We start from the raw sequence: 24,264 nt of genomic DNA, 5'->3' as shown, positions 1-24,264 counted from the left end.
TTGTAATACAACATTTTAAATTATTTGTCTGACTAATCATATATATAATAAAAAGACATCTATGATCTACATATTATCTTATTTTTTTAAGTGAAACTATAAATGAATATTAAAAGTTAAAATTGAAAACACGAAAGGTGGGACGTTCATTATTTAGATGAAAGCATTCCGCGCTAACGCTAAACAGTTTATGTAAATGAAATAAGTTGTCGCCTTACTCCTTGATTACAAAGAGCTCGGACTAGTTTTGTTTACGGTTTAATCGCAATTGCGTCTTGTTTTTGCCCCGAGTTTATTCCTTGAAAGGTGAAGGCGGAATTTTAAAACACAACAATTTTAAATCACAACAAATTCAATTTGCGTTGTGAAGACAAAGAAATAAAAACGTAGTTGGGAATGCCTCGAGATCGTATTATAAACTTAAGAAACGTTTTATTCATACTTTTGAGTATTAATATTATCTTTCTGAGACTTCTGAATGTTTTCATTTATGTACCATTTATTTCAATACCACAGTGAGACTTAATATCGTACTTCATGTATTTTTTTTTTCACATTTTCGAGTTATTCTTTAAAAGAAATAAATTATATGTTTTTCTTTTTCTTTTTAAACGTCACCTAATCGTTTGCTTGCTTTAGTTTGTAGTATTTTCCTTCGAGATTACCATTAGAAGGATCGCACCGATTATAACACTTAACAGTATACATATTATAATATTTTATCAGACAGCGCTAAACAGAATTGTCAATAATTAAAATTTTCGACATGTTAAATCAACTATAATAATATAAATTGAAATCCCGCCTCAAGTATATATTAAAATTTTACTTTCAATTATCGCATAGAGATACAAGCCCTATAAATCTTAAAGTATCATAAACAGTTTTAGTTGACTAAAATCGGATAAAAGTACAGTGAGTTTAACAGATTTTCGAAAGAAACTTAATCTTTGCCGTAAAACGTCTATAGCCTAAATCACATATTATATTTCTTGTATCATCAGCTTACAATTTCCCGACAGAAGCTTGTGAAATTTGATCTCACTATCGGATCGAATATTTTTGTACTAGTAACTACGCCCCTATACAAAATCAGAAAGAGAAAGCAGAAAGAAATTTCCGTATCTTATGGTAGTGAATTAAGCAGATAACAAATGAGATTGATACTTATAAATAAGTTTACAATGTATACACACGTGTATACTTTCGTAATATTTCAACAATCCAAAGTCGATCCATATAAATCATTTACGGCAAATTTATAACGTGCAGAGCAAAATTCTAATACGTTGCTATTAAGCAAACTCATGATTTACATAAAACTTTTATCAGATTCCGAAAAAAATATATACATTATACATATAGACTTTTGTCTTTTTTTTGGGTAAATTTCTACTATACTGTTTTAAAAATATATTCTTTAAGTTAATTGAAAAGCGATTACACGAGAAATAGAGAAAAGGCCCATCGGTTGGTCATCCCCGCGATAGATTTTTCAATTTCTGTAGATGGGTGGACGACTCAAGAATACTATAGACACCACAATGTAGATGTCGCTATCGACTCGAAACATTCAGTGTGTTATTTTTGCAGAAGAAATAAGTATGATGACAGTACTACCTCCTTCAATTTTGATACGGACATTAGAAAGGATCTTTGACAGTCAAAATGCTGAAATATCATATAATATTTAGACACTACCTTCATTTTCCCTTTCCAACTTTATCTCGAGGATTTAGACGTTTGGGTGACGAGTGATAGAAGAGTTGTATAGTGAGTTAGGCCCCTAATCACTACCCCAAAACCCCAACAAATCGAATAATCGAAACACGATGACTAAAATGTTGGGGCTAAAAAATGGACAGTGGTACGAAGTTCCCGCAGTGGACTCACAAATACGTTTCACCAATATTTACGCAATTAAATGCTTTTGCGGGTTTTTTATACGAGTAATGTGATCGTCTCACTACTTATCCTCTAAATAACATAGCTTCCTAGCTAGACAAAAGAGTGAAAGGGGGGCGCTTTGTAAAAACATTCACAGTCACCCGTAACTTACCAGTTTGCAGTAATATAAAAGTGTTTCGCCAAATTTAATTTTGTACGTTTCGCTTAGAATCATTTTGTTAAAATACCCATAGCAAATCACATAAACTAATTGACCAAAAAAGCTCCAATAGTTCCATGTCTTTAATTCGAAGCCCTTCAACCCGACGATAAATTGAAAGACTAAATAAACTGAAAGTAGAAATTACGTAATGGTCCTTTACCATAGCTATTAGTTACGTATTTCAATAGTTGACCGACTTAACAAGCGTAGAAGGTGCATTACTGTGGCATCGACCGCAACCTGTCGCGACACGATTGCTGTTTTCTGTCGTGGTTACGAACCGTGTAATTATTCTTCACACCTCCACGAAGGGCAACCATAATTTTGTACATCAAAATGTTATTAAAACTTAATAAATTTAACAGTTTTTTTTTTCCAAGAGTAATTCTACTTGTAACCGTGGAATGAATGGTGTAGGTTACATGTAAAATCGTGCGGGTGGTATTTATGTCATAAATACGTTATATGTTTTATGTAATATGTCAATTTTAGATTTATCGCTTACGGTAATTCGAATAATATGGATGTAAGCCAATGTGAACATTATCACCAGTGCCCGATGAGAATCTAATATTGTAATATGAAATTGTTATGGCGTTAGTAATATCGTCGTAGTATATAATAGTATAATAGTAATAATAATATAATAGTAGTATCGTTTTTATCATATAATTTAAAATACCAATCGTACCAATTGTATCTTTATTATTCGAGTCGATTAGCGTAAATTGATGAATAATTTCATGAACTCTCTCTCCTGGCTTCGTTTCCTCACTGCTAAGGGTCGTGACTGTCATATTTCGACAGGATTTCACTCTTTTTTATGTCCCTCCAACGCCTCCGATCATTGAACACATGAAGGGCTTAGTGGAATGGGATCTCTAGTGTGGTGCATATCTGATCGAACCACCTTGTCGGTCTGCGCCCGCGGGGTCTCTTTCCCTCAGCCTTCCCTGTCATGAACTAGTGTATCTAAAAGCCATAGCGAAGTCTCAATACTCAATAGCACACGCGGAATAAGCAGGACTAAGCTGTACTTCAAAATTACACACATCTCTAGTCACCAACCTAACAAATTGGATTATCCATTTTTAATTTTTTTTTATGAAATTTACATGATTGGCCGTCATCTCACTCAAAATCTAGACATGGATTTCTTCTGCCATCTGCATCGGTAGAGTCCTCCAACGCTTTGGCCACATTGCCGAAAGAAAGGATGCCGGCTTGGAGAAATTAATAATCACTGGTGAAAATAAGTGGATGGAACAAAGACCACGTTGTAAAAGTCCAACACGTTGGACTGACCAGATCCGCAGTACTCTCGATGGTACAATCCACGAAGCTCTGCACTTGGTATCAAATAGATAAATGGCATTAAGTGATCCACGGCAAACTCTTGTTGCGAGGAGTTGATCACGACCCTCGGAATTGAGGCAATTAAAACGAGGAAAAGGAGGAGACTGCTGTCTATTAACAACGATACGATATGATCTGCACAATCGGCTCGGATCCTATCGAATCAAAGTTCAACTAGACAAACTTAACCCACATAGACTCTAGTCCATATAGTATGTGGCGGGCAGCCATCATACAATACAATATATTTGACAGATGCTTGAATCTCACAAACAACATTTTCAAGATAAGTTTCGGACAATAACATTCGGGCTGTCGATCTACCGAGCAATTTCACCCGCTAGGTGGAAGATCTTCCCTTTGTCGTATACATACCTCCACGACTCATCACACCACACCACTTTCATCTCCAATAAAACCGATATAACGCGTTTATACTCTCAATCATCGTTAAAAACAGTACGAAGACAACACCCCATCGAATACTTTTGAATTTTAATTTAAAAGATTATTATTTACCTTTCTGTTCTAGAATATTCTGCGGAAAATATGTTACATTTAGTACTTTCCCAAAATTATGGTTATTCTAGCTGTCTATTTACTGTCCCTCTCCCTAGAGCTAGCTTGGCTTCACGCGTGCTGGTTTTTCGACTTGAGCGCGCCTAAGGGAATGCATACAAAGTAATCCAGCTGAATCAAAAACAACTCCCGTTCCGTCGTTCTGCTTGAAAGGTAACTTGCATTTCGAAATTTACCGGATTACAGCAAACAATTGCTAAACAGTTTACATTGTTATGCTAACAGCGATGATTTGTATCTAATCGTATACTCTTGAAAGATTAGGCAAACGTGCTCCTTGATTTCCAGTAGAGAACCATACAAAAATCCAGAATAAGCTTTCGATTCATTAATCTTATGTTATAGTTCAGGCACAAAACAAAATTTTGCCATTGGTAGACTTTCACAGTCAAATAAAAAGTATTAAGAGAGTGCGTGGTAGTTGAACAAAAATTAATATAGGTAATTGGATTATAGAACATAACTATAGCATATTTGGAGTTAATGACAATGGGAAGATCTTGCGATGCAAGCGGGTGAAATCGCTCGCTTAGACCGATAGCCCGAATGCTGTTGTTCGAAATTAAACTGTAATTTAATAAATAAATAAATAAAAACAACAGTTTTCTAAAATTACAATACTACAACACTACTGCTACAATTCAATTTAAAATCGACTATTCTATGTTCACAAAAATGAAATTACCTATTTCCTGATTAAATACATACAAGCTGTTGCCTATAAGCTGTTGTCACTGGTGGTAGGATCTCTTGGGAGTCCGCACGGATAGGTTCCACCACCCCGCCTATTTCCACCGTGAAGCAGTAATGCGTTTCGGAACGAAGGGTGGGGTAGCCGTTGTAACTATACTGAGATCCTAGAACTTATATCTCGAGGTGGGTGGCGCACTTACGTTTTAGATGTCTATGGGCTCCAGTAACCACTTAACACCAGGTGGGCTGTGAGCTCGTCCACCCATCTAAGCAATTAAAAAAAATCTTCCTAGTATTTGATCGTCTTCATATCAAAAGCTAAGTTTCAACTCTTGCGAGTCACATTTATCCTTTGACTCGCAGATATCCCGATTGCATCAGAATCTCTGATTAGCGGGTAGCTAGCCCGGCCAGCTGGCACACGCGTCGCTGGCGCCGGCCAAACTGCCCGCCTCAGCGCGCCTCAATAAGCTGATTGTCCAATTAACTCCATTCATATGCTTCCCCGGCACTAACGCACACGCTAACAGCCTTTTCCAAGCTGATATTCCTAAATGTACAAGCGAACTTTAAAAAAACTGAACGACGGCTGCAGCAGTTGGACATAAAAGTGAAATTAAAACTTCTTAGAGTTTTAAAAGTTTCCTTACCATGTCGAAATTCATTTTCTAGGCGTCATTAGAAGTAAATTCAGAATGAGAAAGATAGCCGCAAATTTTCTCGATTAAAGCCGCTTGAGTAAAATTATGATTATGATGATAAGAGTTTATAAAAAAAAGTTTATTTAGCCGAATGACATAAGATTTCTAACGCCAAAAACAACTGTTACTTGATACTTCACTCAATTAATACTGCGAACAGTTTTTAGGTTACCAAACCAAAAGAAAATTAGTAACAGTCGTATTAATATCTCGGTATATAACGTTGAAATTATTTAAATGTGCCGTCAAGTCTTGACAATTCCATTAGCGATGAGCAGCGAAATGCATTTCAATTAATAACATCAAGCACTGCATCCATTAATATAACACATTTTGACATTAATACACTTTTTATGATATAGGAGATTTTTAAAACTATCTCACGTAAAAAAAAATCATTAACACCTTTAACTGGTGGTTGTAGGACATATTTTTTGAGATCGCACAGGTCGATACAACCGCTTGTATTATTTCTGCCATGAAGGCGCAACTATCCATTCATGTTTGTTGACGTGGGACAGCAGTAATATTGTCCCATTTAGGACCCTGATTTCGTGTCTCAATTCGGGTTCTGGCAGTCAAGATGTGATCTATAAGATCTGGAAACTGAACAATCTGGTAACTGTTCCCGTCAACGAGTCTACGAGAAGGGCCGCGGTACGCGAGGAATGTCGACGTCTGGTGTAGCGCACCACCACCCGAAATGACGACCACGACCACTCTGCCAAGAGTGCAAGCGACTGAGAAGAACTAACCAGTAAAATACGGGCTACATATAGGAAACAAAAACAACTGCACCCGGACCGCGAATACTGGATGTTTTCAACAGAGATATTTATTATCAACTAGCTGACCCGGCAGACTTCGTAGTGCCTCAATCGATAAATAAAAGACCTAAACTTTTGTATAAAATAAACTTAAAACAAACAAAAAGAATCCGTACGACGGGGGACACACCAAAGGAAAAACAAAATTGTTATTTTTATTTAATTCCGAGCATTTTCATATTTATCTACCTTTTAAAACTTCTCTGGACTTCCACAAATAATTCAAGACCAAAATTAGTCAAATCGGTCCAGCCGTTCTCGAGTTTTAGCGAGACTAACGAACAGCAATTCATTTTTATATAATAATATTTAAAACTTCTCTGGACTTCCACAAATATCAAGACCAAAATTTGCCAAATCGGTCCAGCCGTTCTTGAGTTTTAGCGAGACTAACGAACAGCAATTCATTTTTATCTATACTAATATTACAAAGAGGAAAGATTTGTTTGTTTGTTTGTTTGTATTGAATAGGCTCCGAAACTACTGAACCGATTTGAAAAATTATTTCACTGTTTGGAAGCTACACTATCCCTGAGTGACATAGGCTATAATCTTTTTTGAAAAAAGTTAGGGTTTCTTACGAAAACTCTAACAATATAATCCAAGGTGTAAATAAATTACCTAAAATATTCTTTACATCGCGTGCTCTGCGAAAACTATTGATGATAGAATAAAATAATATACTACAACTTTGTAGTCGTGACAGCATGTGCCGCAATAAGTGTTCTTTTATTTAAAAAAATAAAACAACGCCGTTGAAATTTTTGTTAAAGACCCGAGCGAAGCCGAAGCGGGCTGCTAGTATAATAATATATAGAATAAATAAATTGTTTCAACTCGCAAAAATATAGACTATTTTTCGGAAATTTAACGTGTCATAACTTACAAATACTAAAACTTAAAAAACAATGTTTCTTCAAAAACTCTATCTGTGCTTAAATAAATACTATAAAACGATTTACTATACAGAGTTTGGCTCACTGGAAAGAAAACTTTCGCCGTTGGAGAGCCAGATAAACAAATGGTTAAACTTTACCGTAAATAATGTATGGCTAAACGTATCATTGTGAAGTGTCAGAGGCCTTTGTGTGCAACACAAACAGTGTTGCTATTCTTGAAAATAATGTGGGACGACATTTTAAAAGGAATATGTATATATGTTTAATCTCATTGGAAAATCAAAGTTGAATACAAAGGAGGAATTATTCACTTTTCTACCGGTACACACGGGCAGATCAGTCAGTAGCTTGTGAAGTCGAAATTTTAATTTTGTATTATAATAACAGCTGTCGGAAAGACGTAAAGTAGACAGACTCGTTATACAGCTATGTACACAGGTAGACAGCGGCTTGGCTGTGCCTCTGTCATTAATAACATCCATGAGTGACGGTAACCACTCACTCATCAGGTGAGTTGTATACTCATCTGCCTACAAGAGAAATAAATAAAAAAAGCAGTTATGCGTTTCGATTTGAAGGGTGGGGCAGCCGTTGTAACTATACTAAGACCTTAGATATCTCTTCTAACTTATATCTCAAAGTGGGTGGCGCATTTAGGTTGTAGATGTCTATGGGCTCCAGTAACCACTTAATACCAGGTGGGCTGTGAGTTCGTCCACCCATCTAAGGAATAAAAAATGGATATATTCCATTTTTTATTCCTTAGATGGGTGGACGAGCTACATGCAAACATACATGCAAAGCTAGTAAAAACGTGTCAAAAATTAATAAATGACTAAATTATAAGAACCTTCCTCTTAAATTTTCAGAATAGTATGCAATTAAAAATCAGTCCGTGTTGTAAATGGATAAAGATTTTCCACAAATTTTACCAAAATAATATTCTAAAATATGTTTTTTTTTTTATTAAAATTTAAAATAAATGTTTATACAGATAGTACGCATAAACTCTCCTCCGATGGCGAGAGGTATGATGGTAAAAAGAAGATGGGAGGGATTATCTTGAATAATTCCTCAGAACACTACCTCTTTCTCAGAGCACTTCCCAATATATGTCTTAAATAAACATTGTAAAAATACACAATTGACAGGGGCTAATTGCATGTAGCGTTAAAGTAAAATTTGCGTATTTAGATATGACAATAAAAAACATAAGTTTTTTTTTTAACAAATATAGAACCAAAAAATCTAACCAATTTTTTTACTCGCTACTAAAATTATGCTTCAATCTAATTTATCACATAGACATAGTCAATGTTAGCGGTCATTACTTAAGGCACCCCGAAACCTTTAAGCACTTAATTGCTTTAATCAATTTCGTAGCCATAAAGGAAATTGTTGAATAACATCTAGTAGGCAGTTTTATTGCGGAACCCAGCTGAATACTCTTACAAAGGAAAGCGCCCGACACAGGCTAATACTTACACGTCCTCAAGGCAGTAAAACGACGGCTCACATTTTTCACTGTGCTAATTTTATTTGACTCAGTCTGAATATATTATGTCCTATTATTAAGGCGCCCGCCCCTAGCGAACGTTTAATGCTAACAATGAGATTTTTTTTCGTCCCTAAATTGTTAACATTAAATTTTCGAGAAAACGTTATAAAAATCTGATATAATTTCTTTTTATTGTCCGTTGAGATTTAACATTATTTCGACACTCTTAATTTTGTTTGCTCTTTCTAAATAAAAAGTTTGAAATCGTGTTTAACGTAACAATGATTTTACCCAAAGGTTATTTGTAGTGAATTTGCAGAAAGCAATCATCTTCAAGCTACTAATATTGTGTTTTATGACTAGTTTGTGGGTCCGCACGGATAGGTACCGCTACCCTGTCTATTTCTGCCGTGAAACAGTCATGCGTTTCGGTTTGAATTGTGTGGCAGGCATTATACCGTAAAAACTTAGAAATCATGTTTTAGGTGGAATTTGCGTATTAGATGTTTATGGGCTCCGGTAACCACTTAACACTAAGTGGGCCGTCAGCTCGCCCACCCATTCAGCAATAGCAATATATAAATAAATTATTATAGTACATTTTGGTTTTAACGCCACTATCACTTCGCTATAGATTTCTTTGAGTACCAAACTATACAAAATTACTATACCTACCGGTAAGTTCGAACCTAAAATCGACATTCATCCACTAAATTGCGCAACGAACTCACTGAATTTGATTGATCGTAGTTCTCATTCTGTTTGCGACAGGCCAGATCTAAACAGAAAACTAAAGGTTTTTTTAACAAAGAGTTCCATAAATTCCGGCGATAAAACATTTTACTTCAACAAAGAAACATCTCCAAGAATCGCACTGGAATTTTCACTTACACAGAATTTATTCTACATCTCGTCGAGAAATGACATTAATAATTCATAAAATCTTATATCTAAAGATTTAATCTCATTAAGCTAACTTACGTTTCCTTCACATCTAGAACGAGCGTTACTGAGTCAAAGAACTCCTTGTGCAATTTATTGCATAATTCTACCTGAAACAAGAAGAAAATGTATTAGTGCACTTCTATTAGTGGATAGTTTTCTCTTTAATTTATTTAGTCTTTGAATTGGTTTATGTCAGCTTCACTTAGTGTTTTATTTTCAATTTTGGAACATACTTGAAGCAATTGTGTAATTATTACACCTCTATATTAACTCTTCTACATAGGTAGACCGAATTCACATAAACAGTCTTTTTAATAGTCAGTGTCAAACAAAGAAATACAAATTATTCAGTGAATCAAGCAGAGTGAGCAATTAAAAAATTCATTAAGACTACAATGTTTGGTTGTCTATAGAACAGGTGAACATTATTTACTTTTCACTAATAAACGAGACGGTAATCCACCGTGGGAATCAGCAAGCGGGCATTCATTACTTTAGCTTTAATCAACGAAGCGCAGAGGCAACATTATGACTCGAACGCGAAAAGGCAGCTGAAATTCAGAAGCATTCATCCGAAACAATCCAATCCAATAATAGCATGCTTCGATCGCTCCAAGTATAGCCGTGTCGACCCGGTTAGCAAGTCTACCTGTCCGAATATTGCAACATTAATGGAGGCAGAGACTCATTTGGTCTTAAATTTAAAACAATCCCGACTGACCCACTCTAACTGTGACATTTCCACGTTTATCAGACGTGCCCAATTTAGCCGCTTCCGAAGCGAAGTATCATGTCACATACGGAATTATTAATTCTTTTAACAGTTTTAGAATCGCTAGAGCAGAAACTTTGATTTTAAAATTTTAAATGGAGTGAATTTCTAGACATCCTACATTAGCATTTATGTAAAGCAGAAATATATCATGATAGTTACTTTTTGTACCATACTGTTTTAATTATGAATATTAGTGAACCTGAACTGAAGAGATATTGAATATTGATGAGGATATTATATACACATCATTTCTATTCACTGACTTTTCTTTTAACGCACAATACAAAACATCAATTATCACTTGCTCATTATCAATGTGTCCACAGAGTGGCATGATGTTAGTATTTTCCCCGACACAGGGTATTAATTTACCTCGTTCAGTACAATGTATCCATAAACAAAGTGCCCGAAATAGTCTATTGACGTTCGAAAACACATCCTACCACGAAAACATGAAGAGACGCTAAAACCGTACCCTTTCGTGGTAGCCATTCCCAAGCCAAACATCAATCACATGAATCCAAAACCCACTTTATTAACAGAGGTTTCCATACATTCATTATCTGGCTACATATTTGATGGACACTCGACATGACTTTAATTAAAGTGTACGTAACATAATTTTACAAAACTAAAGCGAACTGTAAATCTACTACTTATTTTTTGTGGAAGATAATAGTAGAAAAATGTTCTAAAAACATTATATAATAATTAACAGACATAGCACATTTAAACACTCGCCGATTAAATTTTCTAGTGGAGTAAATCTTATTAAATTGTTTATAGTCATAGGTACGTATTCAACAATTTATTGCAAAGCCACATTTGCAGCTTTGAGTGGAAACGAGATAATTTTTTACATGCAACCTTTTACTGAGATGAAAACGCGACGTTTTCTAGAACATTTCGAGCACATCACGGACTGCGTATAATTTCCTCTATGGGACCGAGATTAAAAAAGAGTGCTGGGGAAAATAAACAGCACTTGTATCTCAACGCAGGCATCTCATCTGGAGTACGACGGCTCACGTTTCTTAAGAAGTTGCTCGACAATATAAACAACGTCTGCTATGTTTACGCAGCAACTCCGCCACAGAATAACTCGGATATTTACCATAAACGACATGATCTACACCTGACTTACCATTACAAACGTGTCTTTCTAGCACGCTTTTATTAGTTTTGCCTGTTTCAAAAATAATGCTTTTATTAGTTTTGCCTGTTTCAAAAATTAATAAAATGTTTGTAAAAAAATATCTCAACCTACCAAAACTTCAAGACGTCAATTAACTTGAAAATATCAATTAAACGATGACAATAATTCAATTACTTTGGACTGATACACTCAAGAGGATCACCAGGATAAAAATAATTAATTTACTTTTTAGTTGGGTTTTCTAATGAAGCGTGTTTTTTTAAGTTTTCATTAAAAAAATTCAAAAATATGTTTTTTTTTTTCTTAACGGAATACTACTAAGAATTGGCTATGTAGTTGTTCAGGTGATTTTCTTTTTTGACACGCATAAAACTATTAAATAATTTTAAGGGCGTTGAACTCAGAGCATTTAACAAAAAAAAAAACTTACATTTGGAATTTACCTAACTTATATTTGAAGGACTATGATTTTGGGGTAAAACGTTGATTACATGGCTTAATAAACAAAATCCAGTAAACCTTGTAAATTATCAATAATCTGATTATTGTTTCGAAACATTTATCAATTTGTACCAGCACTTCGATTGTTAAGTATCGTATTTTATTGCAAGCCAGTAGGAAATTTCACATTTCATGAAATATTGCGAATTTAGTTATAAAACGATATGCATGGTTCGAAAAAAAAAACCGCGGCGTTGATCCGCAGATGACAATTAAAAAATGTGCAATGCTTAAGGGAGAAAAACATAAATTACATTATATTTCTTACTGGTGGTAGGAGCTCTTGGGAGTCCGCGCGGGTAGGTACCACCACCCTGCTTATTTCTGCCGCAAAGCAGTAATGCGTTTCGGTTTGAAGGGTGGGGCAGCCGTTGTAACTATACCTGAGACCTTAGAACTTATATCTCAAGGTGGGTGGCGCATTTACGTTGTAGATGTCTATGGGCTCCAGTAACCACTTAACACCAGGTGGGCTGTGAGCTCGTGCACCCATCCAAGCAATAAAAAAAATATATATTATACTGCCTCCTTAAATTAGTTTGAACCTTCCGTAAATTACGACGCTCGTAAGTTAATGAGTCTTTGCGCACGAGTAGGATATTAAAGCAATTTTTAACTCATGACCTAACTACAGCATTTAGAATAATTTGTTTCTGAATCGTTTGAAGTCCAAAGCCTATTAATAGTAATTTTTCACGAGCCATATGTTGTTGCTGTTCACAGTTATTGACATACAACATGACTTTGCAGTTTTTTTCATAACAATTTGGCCATGTTGAAACTATCGCTATAAGAAGGATTCCGTCCACTTTTTATTTTAAATTAACCATTTCGATTTATTGATCGATGTGTTTTTTAATCACCATCGATGCCAAACTAGCATACGACTCATCTCATGAAGAAGAGTCAACGTCGCCCATGAACTTCATCAATGCTGGCTACGCCTCTAACCAAGCCGCTGTTTACGTTACAGAAATTTTATTAATATTAGGTACAATTTCCAGGCTTGGAACCTCTGGCGACTTCGGTTCCCTCTATATTCTGTACCGTATGTTCCATAAGGAATTGTTTGAGATGATACCATCATCTCGTTTTTACAATTTTTATCATCCATACTACCTGGAGCTACTGCATTCATCCACAGTGCGTTTCCAGAGATCATTTTTGCAACGTACTATCCGGCTTTGGAATGAGCTCCCCTCCACTGTGTTTCCTGAGCGCTATGACATGTCCTTCTTCAAACGAGGCTCGTAGACATTACTAAGCGATAGGTAGCGGCTTGGCTTTGTCCCTGGCATTGCTTATGTCCATGAGCGATGGCAACCACTTTCCATCAGGTGGGCCGTATGCTCGTCTGCCTGCACGGGCAATAAAAACAAGGCTAAAGGAAATATAGTACAAAATAAATGTAGTACCCCTGATGGCGAAGATAGATAGGTAAGAGTTGGTAGGACCTCTTGTGAGTCGGCACGAGTAGGTACCACCACCCCGCCTATTTCTGCCGTGAAGCACTAATGCGTTTCGGCTTGAAGGGTGGGGCAGCCGTTGTAACTATACTTGAAACCTTAGAACTTATATCTCAAGGTGGATGGCGCATTTACGTTGTAGATGTCTATAGGCTACAATAAACACTTAACACCAGGTGGGCTGTAAGCACGTCCACCCATCTAAGCAAAAAAAAAAAAAAGAGTCAGACAGAATTAAATTTAAAAATTTAAACTATGAAAAACTGGATACATTTTCACAGAGAACCCCAAAAAATGAAGACGCTCTAAAAATTGTCAAAGCAAACAAGATAAGTATCGCGTACAGATAAACACATATGTATTGTATATGTGTGTGTATTACGAGATAGTTTTACAGTCACAACGGTGTTTTGTGTGAATAACTACGAAATCCAACGAACAGGTCAACGCACCGGTGATAATACGAGTATCTAGGAATATTTCGTTGACATTGATCGATTGTTGAGAAGATTTTAACTAAAGCAAACATGTGCATACGGCGTATGCAGAGTCTGTACGCGATATCTGAACGTCACTTTTTGACGGATGGATTTTAAGGGGTTTCATGGAGCTTCCAATTTAAGGAGAGCTACAAAAAATATTTCATAGACCCAAATACACAATTACGAAAATAAATTGACAGTTTTTATTTTTCCACTATATGCTATAGGTATGTTATAATGAAAAATCGAAAATAGATAGAAGAGCTATAGCGGTGATATAACTATCAAAAATAGTTTCTTGTCTCACTCAGCACGTGGATTATAATTGAACCTCGTTGGTCATTTAAAATACTTTATTAAACATGGTGGTAATAAAGTTCAATCAATGTTTTTCGTTAAATCGTTTATTCAAAGAACTCTATATATTAATTTTTCTTCTTCTCAGTCGTTCACTCCTGGCGGAGTGGTCGTGGTTACGTAAGTCTTAATGTTTGGTTGCGGCTTTTGAGAGACTTCTCCATCATTCTCTATTTGTGGCGATACGTGTACACTCAGTAAGGGAACACTTCGTAGATAGCTTAACCAAGTCTGTCCACCTTAATACGTGAAGCAAAAACTTTGTATCCCTTTTTACGAAAATTGCGCGGACGGAGGAGTATGAAATTTTCCACAGTTATAGAGAATATAGAGAAGAAGTGCACAATGATAATATTTTTTTTAAATAATGCTTAAAAGATACATTAAATCAATAAAGAAAACATTACACACACTACGTACCATGTATTTGACGCACACACGCATGCATACTATTTACTGTGAAACTTTTGTTCTTGGCCTCTGTGGTCAAATTGAGAATAGATTAAATATTGTTTGTTATTAATATTTTTTTATAGTGTAGCCTTGGCGAAAATTGTGATGAAGTATAAAATCCAATCATAATAGTGTACAAACTTACAATTCCAATTAATTATAGTCGAATTTCGACTACTGCGGGACCACTAGTTTCTCTTAATACGCGAAAGGCAATTGTTCTTTACTAAACGGTGTAGCAAACATATGTGCAGTAAGTAAGGCACATGCTGAGAACACGCCAAGAAAGCAAGCACGTGTTTGAAATTAATGACGTTTCTGTCAGAAGTGTGAATAAATGTTGATTGATGGCACTCCACGACTAATTAGCAGTGCGTAAGATACACTCGACGAATATGATGGGACCATAAATTTTAACGTCCAAACATTTTATGTAATTAGGTGGTTAAGTTTCATGCATACAAAAAAATTTGTAATTTAATAGCTTCCATTTAATTCCAAATTTGTAAGTACTTCGTCTTGCATTTATCCCACTAACAGAAGTCGGCACAACTAGTGTTCATGTTCCAACTTGCAACAGACCACCTGACCAGAGCGGATTTGAATATACAACTACTGCTGTTAGAAAATAGTGAATGATGATTGTCATAGATTAGTTTACAAGATCCTCTGTGACATTTTACAATTAAAATATTTATAATCGCACATAAACTATTCGAAAACGGCCCTCGTTATCTGTACGAAACTGTTTGAATTATAAACGTGAGGACTTTTTGGCGGGAACGCGAGGAGTGAAGTTGTGTGATTTGTTTTATTTTGTCTATTTAGTGTTTCTTCAGGATTAAATATGTAATAACGGTAGTTTATTAACTGTTTAATATCTGTAAAAGTGCACAAATGTGGGAAAATGAAACAAAGCCGCTGGACGTAACTTCTCGGGTCCTCCAAAAAGTCCACTGAAAAAATCTCAGTAAATGACCACCATTTTGCTGAGATTATACTTCATCCCATATCAATTCATCTCATGTCATTTCATTTCGTTTTCATTTCACTTCATGCTGTTTCATAATAATCAACTTCATTTCATAATATCATTTTCATATAAAAAAGTTACGTATCATTAAAGTTAAAATAAGACTTGACCTAAAGGTCTTAGTTACCAGGTCATAAAATCCCTTAAAAAAAAATTATAAACGTGATTACGCATTCGCAGATTGAATTTTAGAAAAACCGAAACCAAAACTATATGCAGAGTTAAAAGCGATTTAAGCTTTGGCTCTCGTGCAACGTACAGCCCGGCGGCAACCATTTAACTCGGCCAGTTCAAACATCAGTAAGACATTTACGATCCTGATTGAAGTACAATCCAATCGTACGAGCGCATTGCGAAACAACTGAACGGAAATACGAGGCAGCTAATAACATCTTTATTTGCGGCCTGTTGTTGTTTGAAACGTAATCTATAATTCCTATAAGCGTAGCGAACGTACTAGAAAAATTACAATGAATTTCTGAAAATATTATAAGCATTTTGTCAGATAGAAAAATTTACGTTAAATTATTCCTCGTTAAATTTCTTACTGGTGGTAGGACCTCTTGTGAGTCCGCGCGGGTGGGTACCACCGCCCTGCCTATTTCTGCCGTGAAGCAGTAATGCGTTTCGGTTTGAAGGGTGGGGCAGCCGTTGTAACTATACTTGAGACCTTAGAACTTATATCTCGAGGTGGGTGGCGCATTCACGTTGCGGATGTCTATGGGCTCCAGTAACCACTTAACACCAGGTGGGCTGTGAGCTCGTCCACCCATATAAGCAATAAAAAAATAAAAATAAAAATTTTTTGTTTACATAATATTTAAAAAAAAAACTTCTTCAATATTGGAATGAAAACATTTTTGGGTTAAACAAGATTATTTCGAAAATTAAATATCGTAAATACGAATACGAATAGTAAATGAAAATAAACGAAAGATAAATAAAATACTGGTGCGATCATATAAAGCTTATAATATGCCCTGAAATAAAAATGAATGGCGATATTATCAATAACATATCGTTAAAAATGAATCTCAATGTTAAATTTATTCATATTAAAAAGCATGTTTAGTAAATATAAAAAGATACAACAATCTATATCTATACTAATATTATAAAGAGGAAAGATTTGTTTGTTTGTTTGTTTCGAATAGGCTCCGAAACTACTGGACCGATTTGAAAAATTCTTTTGCCATTAGAAGCCGACATTGTCCCTGATGAACATAGGCTACTTTTTTTTTATTTTTTTTTTTATTTTTTTTTGTGTTTTAATATTTCCGAAGCGAAGCGAGGGCGGGTCGCTAGTATATAATAAAGGTAATAAAATTCTAGTTTCGTGACATTCAAGTTTTCAATTTCCGCGTCACTACATCGCTTCTTGGCTCAAAATAACTGTAAACGAATGACGAATTGTAGGGACAGTTTATGTGCTAATAGACTATGAATAATGTTGCCTGACATAGTAATGTTTTACACAATGTTTCCGCAGCACAATGGTGAATATACACAATATGGCGAAAGGGCACTAAAGCTGATGGACTTTTTTGTTTTAGTTCAAAACGCATCGGGAGAATACACTTGAATTTTATTACTAACCAATTTCATAGATACTAAAAAAGAATGCTATTTAAAATAAAATGTTCCGTTCCATCAAGCGTACAAGAAAAATATTGCATCAGAAGGAGGACGCTACGGTTATGGATGATCATTGTTCCTATCGATTGAACAATTGAGTTTTCATGTATAAATTTTTTAATTGCCCGACAATTGTAATTGTGGACATCAACAATGCTAGGGAGACATCCAAGCCGTAATGGCTATGAAAAATTACTTAAGGCTAATTATCGTTTGAATGAACTGATGCATGTTAAAATTAAGTATCATAACTTAAAATTATACATAGAAGCCATTATCGTCTTTATCGTGTGAGCCAAAGAGGTCAGAATAAAACTCGTAAAATGTACAGTAAAAGGTCGCTTAACCACAAATATTAAGACTATATTCTTGTTGCCAGAAATCCGTGTTTCTAAAGTAATAGAGACTTTAACCTCATGTCTTGAGGTCACCGCGAACCTACCCGTGTATCGTGAACTGGTTAAACCCTGGTCTGGTCACCCATTTTCACTAAAAACTATTTACAAAATATTTTTTAGTGAAAATGGGTGAAAATATTTTCCGAAACCAGTTCATACGGATTCGGGTATTTTTTATAAAAAAATAGAGTTTACCATTATTCATTTTTTCTTCCATTCTTTCATTTCATTCTTAAATAAATTGTCTAATAAAATATATTAGATAAAGTCACGGCAAGACAGTAGACTGAGCCAAGAAGAGACACATTAACATATAAATAATAAAGTAGAATCTGTTACAATTTAAATTGATTAAATTAGATTTGATGAGACTATGCTTGATTGAGACCTTGGAACTTATATCTCAGGGTGCGTGGCGCATTTTTGTTGTGGTTGTCTACGGGCTCCGGTAACCACTTAACACCGAGTGGGCTGTGAGCTCGTCCAACCATCTAAGCAAGAAGAAAATATAGGTTAGAATCATGAAGATTGAATAATCTTACGATTTAAGGTCAAGGTTATATTAAATTTTATCTTGAAAACTAATTTGAAGGAAATTATAAAAGACCACAATATGGATACCCTTCCTACTTCACACATCCACTTCGAGTGAAAATGTTTACAATACAATAACGTAAATCTGTATGGTAACACTGAACGGTCAGCGAACAATTTATGTTTCATAACTTGCTAAATAAAAAATCATGGCGTCTTGCCACAGTTGTGGACTATCTAATCCAGTGAAACACGGGATATGAAATTGAAAAGAAATAAAAAATTATAAACGTTTTTGCCATTTGTACATTTATTTCACATTTCACTACTTTCAATCGTGTTCTTTCATAAAAAAGGATTGCGACATTTGATACCTTTCCGAAGACGAGACGCTGCAAGCCAGAAGTGCTAACGGAAACAAATGAACTGTTGCTAGCTGAAGGCTATATAGGACTCTGTTCATTTCAAACGATTTCTAACTCTACCGAGCTGACTTTAAAGATCAATCTCGTTTCAAAAACGGAAAGATAAGCAAACAGGTCCGGTGGCTTTCAATGCACTGCACTGCATTATATTGCGGCCACAACGAGTCGGTCGGAGAGACATTTGACACGTTGTCGTTGACAATAATATGTGTGTAAACCGGAGCGAAATAAAGTACGAGCCGTTCACGCTTCTATCTTTGAAGCGATTAGTTTTACATGACGTTCATCTCAAACAATATTGCATGATTCAAAAATAAAGTTAATCAATAAAATCACTTGAAACTTAACTTTGTTATGACAACATTCATTGATAAGAAACTAAGAAGCTCCATTATCCCTCTATCTCACCCTAACTTCAATCCTCAGGCCCCGCAAACGTCAATAACGTGTTTATCACGCGACTGCGGAAACTAGATTTTTAACCTTTATCGGAAAACTGCCGGAAATTTTCGTTCCTCCTGTCACTTAGTGCTATCAAAAATTATTTTACCTTAATTATTATTTTCAGAATTTATTTACATTACGACTCAACACTAAAAACATTGAACTCAAATATATTATCTTAATGTTTTATCAGCGTTGTACAAATATAGAAACTCCAATTTTTTTTAATATCTACATACATACTTATAATTCTAAGTGGAAACGCAGCTAAAATAAATTAAAAACTAACCTAAAAACCTCTAGACTCATACCGTTAAAGCCAGCTATAAATAGTTGGGTGTTGTAATCACCTTATATGCTATGGATGTAATTGGGTGTGAAAATCTGAGAGGGTAGGCTTGACAGTGCATCGTGTGCAAACCGGTGGCAGGGAGGTGGGGGCCTTCCGCCAAACTCAACCGGAGATTGCGTTCCTGCCTCCTGCGCAAGTCGTCTAACTCAATCATCCATGTGAAAATACCGAATAAACTTGGTGCCGCTAAAACTTCTGAGTTTTTGTTTAATGGTTGTTATTTTTTTATTAATTGCACTTTCTTTTATCCTAATGAAATAAACCGTATTCCTTTTTGTGCCACGCCGTGACCGTCGCGCCGCGTTCGACATTAGTTACATTCTTATTTCATCATACAACGAGTGTGACGCTGAATTTCCTGTTCGAAAGACAGTCTAAAATTCATTATGTCATGTGACCGAGCGCATCCAATTCCCACAAATATTAAGAAAAGCAGAACGACCGGGGGCACGTCGGTTGGCACTCCTTTTTCTTGACGAGGAGCCGTCAAAAACAAGCGTGCGTGAGACTCGACATCAATCAATGTGGGTTGATTTTATTTTTAGTCGGTCTTAGTTGACGACCGGGACGGATCTTTTTTTTTTTGTAGTATGCGAGGACCAAAGCCGAGAACCGACTGTTAAAAAGAGCCCATCGATATAAACTCTTGCCTGTGTACGACGGAACAAATTGGATACACAAATCGCCAATTAATTTATTTTGCAGCGTTTGCTAAAGAACCAATAAAATGGTTCTATATTCAATTACTCCGTTTAAATGTCGATTAAATCTAATTTTATCGAACTGCGGTAGGTACAGTCGTGTCAGGGGAATTGGTGTTTTCGCTTGAGAGTTTTAACTATTGTATAAAAGAATCGAGCGACGCAGCTTTAATAAAATACAGCTATTAGATATCTTCGGTAGACACTTGACATTGTTTATATTTAGCCAACTAAATTTGTTTAAGCAGTCGTAATACTCTTATCCCCGTTGTCTCCTAAAAATACAATTTTATTCTTACATGCCATACAGAAGTCATTTGTAAATTGTTTTACAGTTTTTTTTATATTACACTTTCGTTACATCCACAAATTTATTTTGACCTGCAAGTTTTGCACCGTTCAATCCATAAAAAGTGTGAAATATTTACATGTATCACGCGTGAACCACGTCATTGGACGCATAAATAAATGTTTGTTTTAAAAAGATAAAAAATGTCGTTCAAAGCTTAATAACGTGCATCAAGAGATACACTGACACACTTTTATTCATAACGTTTGTCGAGATTAAACATCTATTGTCACAAAAGGACTATTTCGCTTGGTCGATAAACTTACAACCTTTCGGTCGTAAAAGCAGAAATGATAAGCACGAAAAAGATTCAGACTGTACTTATAGTTTGTGCAGGCAAGGCAAACAATAATTTTGGAGGCTTGGAACGATGCCAAAATTTTATTTTAATGACAGTTTATACACGCATACGTCCGTTCTCTCTGCGTATTCATTCTTATTAAGTATTTTATTTCGGACGAATGTGTCTTAATTTTACTGTTGTCTTTTAAACTTTCAAACTTTACGGTTCACAGGGAAGTTTCTTTTCCGCTATATTTAATTATTTTTATTTTAGCATTAACTCAAATAGGTTATTATATAGCCATATATTTATATCTGGTCTACTGAAACGGAATGAAAATTCATATAAACAAACCATAAAACTCTAGTTATAGGGTTATCACTTTACATTGAGAGAAATTTCTTTGATGATCTGCAATTTTCTTGTTAACGTATTAATCGAGGACTAGATTTGCTGGTGGTAGAACCTCTTGTGAGTCGGCACGGATAAGTACCACCACCCCGTCTATTTCTGCCGTGAAGCAGTAATGCGTTTCGGTCTGAAGGGTGGGGCAGCCGTTGTAACTATACTGAGACCTCAGAACTTGTATCTCAAGGTGGGTGGCGCATTTACGTTGTAGATGGTTACGTTGTCTATGGGCTCCAGTAACCACTTAACACCAGGTGGGCTGTGAGCCCGTCCACCCATAGAAAAAAATAAAAAAAATGCCTTATTTTTTTTATTAAATTTATACTACGAGCTAGAGATAAGAACGGACCTTTCAAGTTTGAGGACAAAATAGTCTTTAGCAGTAGGCAGTGGCTTGAGTCTGTCCCTAGCATTGCTAAAGTCCATGGGCTACGGCAATCTCTCACCATCAGACGGGCCGTATACACCTCTGCCTACAAGCTACACAACAAAAGAAAATACATTTAATTTGAGTTACCAGATGTTTCTTTTTTTATCTTCTCGTAATATGAAATTGAATCATAAAATATATAAATAAACGGTTATAATCTCACCAAACCGAATTCTTACACGACATCATTCGAAAAGCTTGAATTAAGCCTAAAGAATTTTTTCAAATTAAATGCCAATTCTCTACAATGTAACTCCACAGCCCGACGTTCAATATATATTATTATACAATGCGTAAACTTTACAGTAGACTAATTTAAAGTTGAAATACCTGTAAACAAAATTTATTTTAACGAACCTAGCTGTAGTAGAATCTAGCTAGTAGCTGTAGGATTGAAATGATTTTAATAGACCTAGAAATATATATTATTTGCGCATCGAATATGGTTATTGCCTATCATTTATGTACAAATCAGTTATTGTCGCTTAGTCACGTTTGCCTTTCAAGCGTCGATATACTTATAGCTGTTTTGATGATCATCAAGACAAGTGAATCAATCAAAAACACCATCGTAATTTTCAGTATAATGCATGTTTCCCTATTTCAACCATAAGCAATTTCGAGTAATCAATTATTTCTTACATTTTTATAATGAACAATTGAAACCGGACCATATAACAAAATTCATCATTAAAAAACTTCATAGATACTAATATAATAGTAGTACGTCTCATCCAAATTCCAAGTCTTATCTATAATTTCTAGCACCTATTGCAATTTTTTTTTCTTGTTCGAGCAGATATTTTCTATAACTATAATAGATATACACAGTAATATGTTATTTATTTATATACAATAAAATAAAGGTAACAAAAAATACAGAATAGCAGGAAAATTAAGTACAAAACCACTACATTTTTCGCTAGGAAATATTTTATACTAAACACGGGAGAAATTAATTTACGTCAAAACCGTATCCAAAAAAGGAAAAAGTTTGTACTACTATCGATTCCTGAATGAGTCATAATAAAAGATCACAATGAAAACTGATGAGGTTTTTCGTATATTTTGGCATAATATGTTAAACACTCTGCGCAATGTAAGACAAGTAAAAATCAAGGGTGTTGGGTCATCGACCGTGTGTGCCACGTGAGAACAATCCATTGTGTTTTAAATCAGAGATTGCGGGCTTAGAAATCAACGTTAGAATTTTTTATTTTAATTTATTTTCATTCAGAACAAGCTTGGCAAATAAGTGTTATTTTAGGTATATGGGAATATTACTATTTCTAGTATATGGTAATGGTAGTAGGTATATAAAATAGTATGTACCATTCTCCTGTCAAATCGCGTATAATGTGGATAGAAGTTAGTGAGTCTCTCAGAAAGCGAGCGAGAATGTAGATAGGTACTAAAATATTTTCCACTATTGATAAAAGTATAACTATTAATTTTTGAAATAATCTTAAAACTACAGAAATTTATAAAGAGACCGAAGCTAGATCATCAACTGGTTGTTTATGTTACAAAAAAATTGGGCACAGAATTGAAACGAATTTCAAATTAAATAATGTGAGCTAACTATATCATTAGATAGTTGTGGACGAAGACCGAATATTTATAAATACGGCAGCACAGTCGGTAATGCGCCTCGACAGGCAGTTGCTAAATTTCAATCTGTTCTATTTACAATTTCTATCTTCGGCTTTCCCGAGTGACTTCACAACATAGTCTCGCTGCAATTTACAATGGAACAATCGAGACTGAATTCTATTATATTTCAATTGTTTTATGTTAATTAAGTAGTGCTTCTTTGTTATTAAAGAAATATTCAAATCGGATCATAGATTTCACGCATGTGATAAATTCAGTAAAAGTACTGTCAAAATAATGGTGGCCTAGAATGGTTCTGTTCTTATCTCTTTCTGTGAGTGTCATAAAAGGCGTTAAAGGATTCACCAGAGTATTAGTAGCAGCATTCTCTGATTAATATATCAGCATACTTCGATCACCAACCTACATTTACTAGTCGTAGTAAATGCTATACGCCTGCGCGGGGTGATAGTCATTAACTGGAACATCATTACATTCATATTTTAATAGACTTTTAGGAGGTTCTCAAGTTTGAGCGTCACATTTTCTTTTTTATTTTAACGTTATAATCGATATACAAATAATAAAAGCACTCGGGATCGCAATGAATTCGTCCCATTGTTGACGGAATTTTAAATGTCATTTAAAAAATCATTCCGAACATTTTTAAATAGTAGACACGCACATAATTCATTAGCGTGACAGGTCACAAGACTGGTCTAGAATAGATCACAGCAGGTATATAGAGCAGCACTAGTCCTATACACAGAAAGCGCGACGGAGCGTAAATTGCTGTCACCTTATACTGTTACATGCTTTAACGTCAAGCAAAAATTGTTGTAAAAATATAATAGTACATTTGTGAGCTCACGTGTTCGGTC

The 24,264-nt window shown here is 35.2% G+C and overlaps 1 protein-coding gene and 1 long non-coding RNA gene across 6 annotated transcripts in view; both read right to left on the bottom strand.

Annotated features, from left to right (window-relative positions):
* Positions 1-24,264, bottom strand: part of LOC101742820 (RNA-binding protein Musashi homolog Rbp6) — a 557,845-nt gene that overhangs the window by 497,062 nt on the left and 36,519 nt on the right. The window lies entirely within an intron of this gene.
* Positions 1-24,264, bottom strand: part of LOC134199543 (uncharacterized) — a 64,543-nt gene that overhangs the window by 31,812 nt on the left and 8,467 nt on the right. The window contains exon 2 of the long non-coding RNA XR_009974087.1: positions 9,645-9,715. This is a non-coding gene — a long non-coding RNA (uncharacterized LOC134199543). The remainder of the gene's footprint in view (positions 1-9,644; positions 9,716-24,264) is intronic.

Source organism: Bombyx mori, chromosome 10, assembly GCF_030269925.1.
Source record: "Bombyx mori chromosome 10, ASM3026992v2".
Taxonomy (NCBI): Eukaryota; Metazoa; Arthropoda; class Insecta; order Lepidoptera; family Bombycidae; genus Bombyx; species Bombyx mori.
Note: the sequence above shows the minus strand (reverse complement) of the source record. Positions and strands in the feature narration are given on the sequence as shown.